The following is a 6,169-nucleotide window of genomic DNA, read 5'->3' as shown; positions in this document are numbered from 1 at the left end:
ACTGCCCTTGGATGCTGTAGACCAGAGCCAGTACCATGGTCAAAACATATAGTAGAGAATCAATGCATGGGCCTACAAGTGGTTCAATCCCAGGAGTCAGCAGTAGACCACTGGTAACCCAGAACCCTAAACTCATTCTGGTCATACGTGAGTAAGAGTCATTTCAAAGGCAGCACGTCAGAACTCTTCAGGTAGTGGTCTTGAATGACCCGTTGATGTGCTGTAGCTGGCTGACACCAGCTCATGAGAGCCAACTGTTAGCGTCTCTTCCCAACTCTGCAATCAGTGACATCATGTTAGTAGCCTGAAATTGGCCACGGTGAGAGTTTTTATACCATGGGAACTGGCAAACACTTCAGGGCTTTCTTGTGAGATAGCTGGTTGTTAAAGTGCTCTTAAAGGCCAAGCTACGTTGGAGACTATGAAACTGTAGGAGCATCAGCTAGCAAAATTGTGCCCCCCAGCAGGGCCAGCCCCACAGGCAAGAGTGGATGAGGCATATGATTGGATACATCAAAGCCTAAGGATTGGTTAGACAATGATGGGAGAAAAACAGAGGTGGCCAGTCGGTGAGGATGCTGGTAGGAGGGCCTGAGTTGACACACCAGAGTCTAGGCTGTATAATAATAACAGGCCAGAAGAGGGATGTTCGGACAGAAAAGGAAGAGGTCCAAGTTCTGGAGGTTTTAATGAAGGAAGAGAAAAAGTAAGGTGGAAGAAAATGAAAATCAAAGAAGTTAGATGAATAGGAAAGTGTAGCCAAAGACTGGTATAACAGTTTTATATTTCTGTGGTGCATTTTCAGATGACGACCTAGGCACAGACTATGATCAACCAGATAGGACGCTGATATGAAATGGAAATGTTAAAATTTGAAGAGGGTAAAGAACTTCCAGCCTGGGTTGCTGGAGGGACATTCTCAGGTACAGCTAAATTGTCCATGGTGATGACAGCAGTGGGGATGAGAGAGGACTGTGACTGAGATCCTGAAGTCCCTCGTGAGCAAGGAGGCCTGACCAGAAGAATAGAAAATGACAGTAAGAAGAACAAGTTGAGTATGGCATAGTTCATGAACTTCACATAAGGCAAGTGTCTGCTGGAAAGAAACAGTAGTGGAAGGCTAAGAAAAAATCTACGGTGCTCTGGACCTGAGGCACACGGATTAAAGAAAGCATGAGCAGCCTCTGCTCTGGGGACTCTGACTAAGTGGTATCCTCAGGAGAGAAGCTGTTCTCGGTTCAGGTGAAGAAGAAAATACCTTGTGAAACAGTTAATGTTTTTATACACTCTTTCCTTAAACCCCACCCGCTAACACACCCACACATACTACCTACTTGCCTTCCCTACGTACAACAGAAAAACCCTAAGATAGTCTGCGTTCCTGCCATCTGTATCAGTCAGCTTGGGCTGCCATAACAAAACACCGGATTAGGTGCCTTAAGCAATATTTATTTTCTCACAGTTCTAGAGGCTGGACATCCATGATCAAGGTGCCAGTTGATTAGGTTTCTAATGAGAACTCTCTTCCTGGGTTGTAAACCCTGTGTGCTCACAAGCCCTTGCCTCAGCACATGAGCACTTGAAGAGAGTGAGCAAGCTCTCTAGTGTCTCTTCTTATATGGACAGTAATCCTATTGGATCGGGGCCCCAGCTTTAAGAATTCATTTAACCTGAATTACTTCCTTAGAGGCCCCATTCCCATGCTGGGGGTTAGGACTTCAACATATGACTTTGGGGGAACACAAACATTCAGTCCATAAAACCATCCAAATGCTAGGCAAAAGTGACCCTTATTTGGCAAGAACCTACATAATATTTCAGAGATAAAAGACTCAAAGAAGTGAAACTCAAAGCCCGAGACCTCCAAAGACAAGGTACCTCCCTGCAGTAGCCAGTGTTCAGATAAGGTGAAGCTACGGGGAGAATCAGCTCATGTACCAGCTGTGTGACTCAGCAGTTTAAGTAGGAGGCACAGCAAAGGAAGGGCAGGGATGTGCCAAAGTGCAGAATAATACCGAAGAGTCCCAGGTTTTATACGGAATCTTTCAAAAGTAGTTTGGTTACTGTATTCTAGCATTTTAGAACTAGAAGGGACTCTAGCGGTAATCTCATTTAATCTGATCATTTTACAAATGAGAAAATGAAGCCCACAGGACTCCTGGTCATTACTGGGAGTTCCTGCCACCTGAATAGAAGGATCTTTCTACTATGTGACACTTTACCTCTAGTTTCTGGCTGTCTCCAAAAAGATGTTCTGAGTTGACAAGGAAAAAGAACAGAAACTAAACTCCACTCAACCTATACAAAGACTGGTGCTATTAGCAACCCCCTCTAAGCTTTCATTTTTTTATTGCAAAAGACAAATGAGCTGCTGTTGTCAACATAGTATCAGGTAATATGAAGACAAAGGAAAAGAACGCTGCTCCTCTAACCTAGGAAGGAAACTCACTGGCAAATGTAGCCAAGTGGTTACTTTTCTTTCTTGTTGATTTTTCTTTTTAGACCATTTCAAAGCTGGAACTCAGAAATCTTTTTTAGCAGGATTGCTTTAAGTTGTCATAAAGACAGCCTTTTACAAGGCACCTACACAGCCTTCTGCTTCCATGTGAAAAAAAAAAAAAAGAATAACTGCAAGAAGCACAATAAAATTTTAAATTCTTTTCAAAGTGTTACAAAGAGGAAAAAAGAGAACAGTTTGAGTTAGATTCGTAAAATGTGGTGAGAATAAAAAGGCAATCCTTTATCGACTAATTACTAAATATATATAGATTTTAATAAAAGAGACTAAGTCATTTTCAACTATTAAGATTCACAGTACAGAGACTTCCCTGGTGGTGCAGTGGTTAAGAATCTGCCTGCCAATGCAGGGAACACGGGTTCAATCCCTGGTCCCGGAAGATCCCACATGCCACGGAGCAACTAACCCCGTGTGCCACAACTCCTGAAGTCCGTGCGCCTAGAGCCCATGCTCCGCAACGAGAAGCCACCGCAAGGATAAGCCCGCGCACCACAACGAAGAGTAGCCCCCGCTTGCCACAACTAGAGAAAGCTCGCACACAGCAACGAAGACCCAACGCAGCCAAATAACTAAGTATTTATTAAAAAAAAGGTTCAAAATACAAAGAGTTGAGAAAAACAGTGAGAGAAACTGCAGTAGAAACCAGAATGTTTGATTCATAATCTTGTGTTGAATTAAAACAGTGCAGTAAAAATACCTGATATGTCAAAGAGTAGTTTTAGGTTGATTCCTCTTTTGTGATATTCTGGTTGGGTTAAGGGAGCAGAGGAGATAGTCCAATGCAACTGCCAAATCTTCAGTAAAAAGTAGACTGTTGCCTGCATAACAAGTTATTAATGATGGCCACTTTAAAAAATAAAGTTCTGGTATAAATCAATCATGTTTGGCTTGGGTTTTATTGACACTTATGCAATATTATGAGAAAAACAATGACAGATTCTGACTGAAACTCATCTAGAGAGAAAAAAATCTTTCACTGCTTGTTTTAATGTTATGGACATACATTTTAAAAAATATACACTGGTTGAGGGGGCTTGAAAAGCTGCTGGGATGCTAGATTCTAAGAACACTGAATTCTGGTCATCTCCAGGAAATCAACAACAGTTAACAAAATACCTACAAACTTTTCCAAATTTGGGCTCAACTAAATAAACTAACATCAAGCCATGCAGAAGTATATGAAAAAAGTAGAATGGATTTCTAACTTCCAAAGTAGTGAAGTACAGCTCCCCTAATGAAATCACTTTTCAGGTATCACATCAACTCAGGAAAAGTTATCCTGGATAGCCATTTCCGAGGCTCATCTCTCTCCAAGATCAAACACTGCCCTCTGATTTTACTTGTTTTTTGCTCGATTGGAAATATTTCCTAATTATTCAATACTTTGATTCATTCATTTAACAAACATAAAGTGAAGTCCCATTACATAACTAGCACTATGTAAGGTTATGATACCATAAAGATAAATAAGGCTCATGTTGTGAAGACTCATAAAGTATACCTGGGGAGGCAAACTTATAGCCAGACAATTATGGATAAGTTCACTGATAAGAGGTGTTCCTGGGCACTGCAGTGAAGCAGAGGAAGGGGCCAGAAGGGACAATAGCGCAAACACGGAGATGGCTTTCTGGAAGCGATACTTCCAAAGTAGTTTGCACAAAGTTTTTAAAAGCTTTAACAAAGTCAAGAATTAACCTGGTCAAGAGGATGAGAAGCATGGAAAAAAGCACAGAGTTTTGAACAAGATTGACATGAACTATGTCCCAGAACTATAAGTAGATGGCTGTTGCTCTATCTGAAAGTATAAGGCAGTAGGTGAGAAGAATCTGAAGCTGAAGAGAAGAGCTGAGACCAAACCAAGGAAGGGAAGTCTTCTGTGCTTGGAGAGCCATTTTAAACAGTGAAATCGTCAACAAAAAGCACAAAAATGGGAAAACATGGTAATAAATACATAATGAAAACATTTACAGTATGAGAGCTAAAACAAAAGGCAGAACATCAGCTTGTTCAACCTCAGCTGGGAATTCACGTGTCAAGGGACTCAAATTTTTCATCACTCTGCACAGGCACAGGTCCACAAATGACCACAAAAGTGCCCCAAAAATTGACTTTGGAGTTATAAATAAATTTTAGCATGTAGGCAAATTCACAAATATGGAATCCATGGATAATGAAGATAAACTGTGTACTCACACATACACACATAAATATATACATGTATAACACCACACATTGACAATAGAGAATATGCCTTCTTCAAGAACACAGGTTAACAGTGCCCAAAGTGAATCATGTATTAGGTCAAAACATCAATAATTACCATAAAGTAGAAATAAAAACACTGTCTGATCACAATGGAATAAATCAAGATATTAAGAACAAAACCAAAATTAAAAAGGTTCTTCCACCTAGAAATTAAACAACTTGGGTAAAAAGGAAAATATATACAAATTACACAATTTCTGAATAATTAAAACACTGCAAGTTAGAATATATGGTTTTTGTTAACATCTATGCCAATTTACAGTATCAGTTAAATTCCCAACTGAAAAAGCTACATTAAAGAGGTTCCACATTGAATGATGGAGGAATATCTCCTATTGGACCAAAGTTCTCAGATAACTATAAAATTGGGATATAGAAGCACTAGAAAGCAATCACTAGCAAAAGAAGCCAGATCAGGATTTACATTTAGAAAAAGAGCATGTCACTGAGTTTCCCATTTTATTAACCTGAGGGCAAGCCACAAATCAGAGGTTTGTGGGGCACCTAAAACTCAAAAAACCTGCAGTCTTTACTTGAAGAGCCAGAGGACAGAGTTCAAAGCAACTGCAACAGCTGGAAAGTATGGAAAGAAACTGAGAAAGACCCAGAGATGACACTAAAATCTGCATACAGACCGACCAAATCTCTGGCTAACTTCTAAACTACACAGGTGTGGGGCACATTCCAAGCAGCCCAACTAAATCTAAAAACAAAAACAAAAACAAAACAAAAACAAAAAATTGATCAAAAATTTTAGCTGCTGTCCACCAAGGAGAGCCAGAGTTTGAGTACAGCCAAGTTACATGCCTGCTAAAACAAACAAAATCAATATTTTTCAGAGGATCATAACAGAATCAAGAGTCTCTACAACATATCAATCACAAGTCCAGGAAACAAATCAAAACTACTAGACATACAAAGAAACAAGAAGATACGAACCGTACTCAAAAGAAACCAAATCAACAGATGGTCCCTTGGATGATCCATTGTTGAAATTCGTGGACAAGGATTTTAAAGCAACTATGCTCAAGGATGCAAAGACTATACTTACATTGAATAAATAGAAAATTTAAAGAAAAATAGAAACTCTAAAAATAATGAAATGGAAATTATAGAACTGAAAATAATATCCAAAATTTTAAAAGTCACTGAATGGACATAACAGCAGTTTGGAAATTAGAAGGGAGGAAAGAAGTCAACGAAGTATGAAGACAGATCAACAGAATAATCCAATCTGGAAAACAGAGAAAACAGACATTGGAAAAATAATGAACAGAGCATTAGTGACCTGCCGAACAACTTCAGTCTAACCATGTATAATTAGGGACCCATAAAGGGAAGAGAGAATGAGTCTGAATATATTACCTGAAGAAATAATGGCTGAAA

The sequence above is a fragment of the Mesoplodon bidens genome, assembly GCF_964165515.1.
Source record: "Mesoplodon bidens genome assembly, chromosome: 11".
NCBI classification, from domain to species: Eukaryota; Metazoa; Chordata; class Mammalia; order Artiodactyla; family Ziphiidae; genus Mesoplodon; species Mesoplodon bidens.
This window is presented reverse-complemented; position numbering follows the sequence as displayed.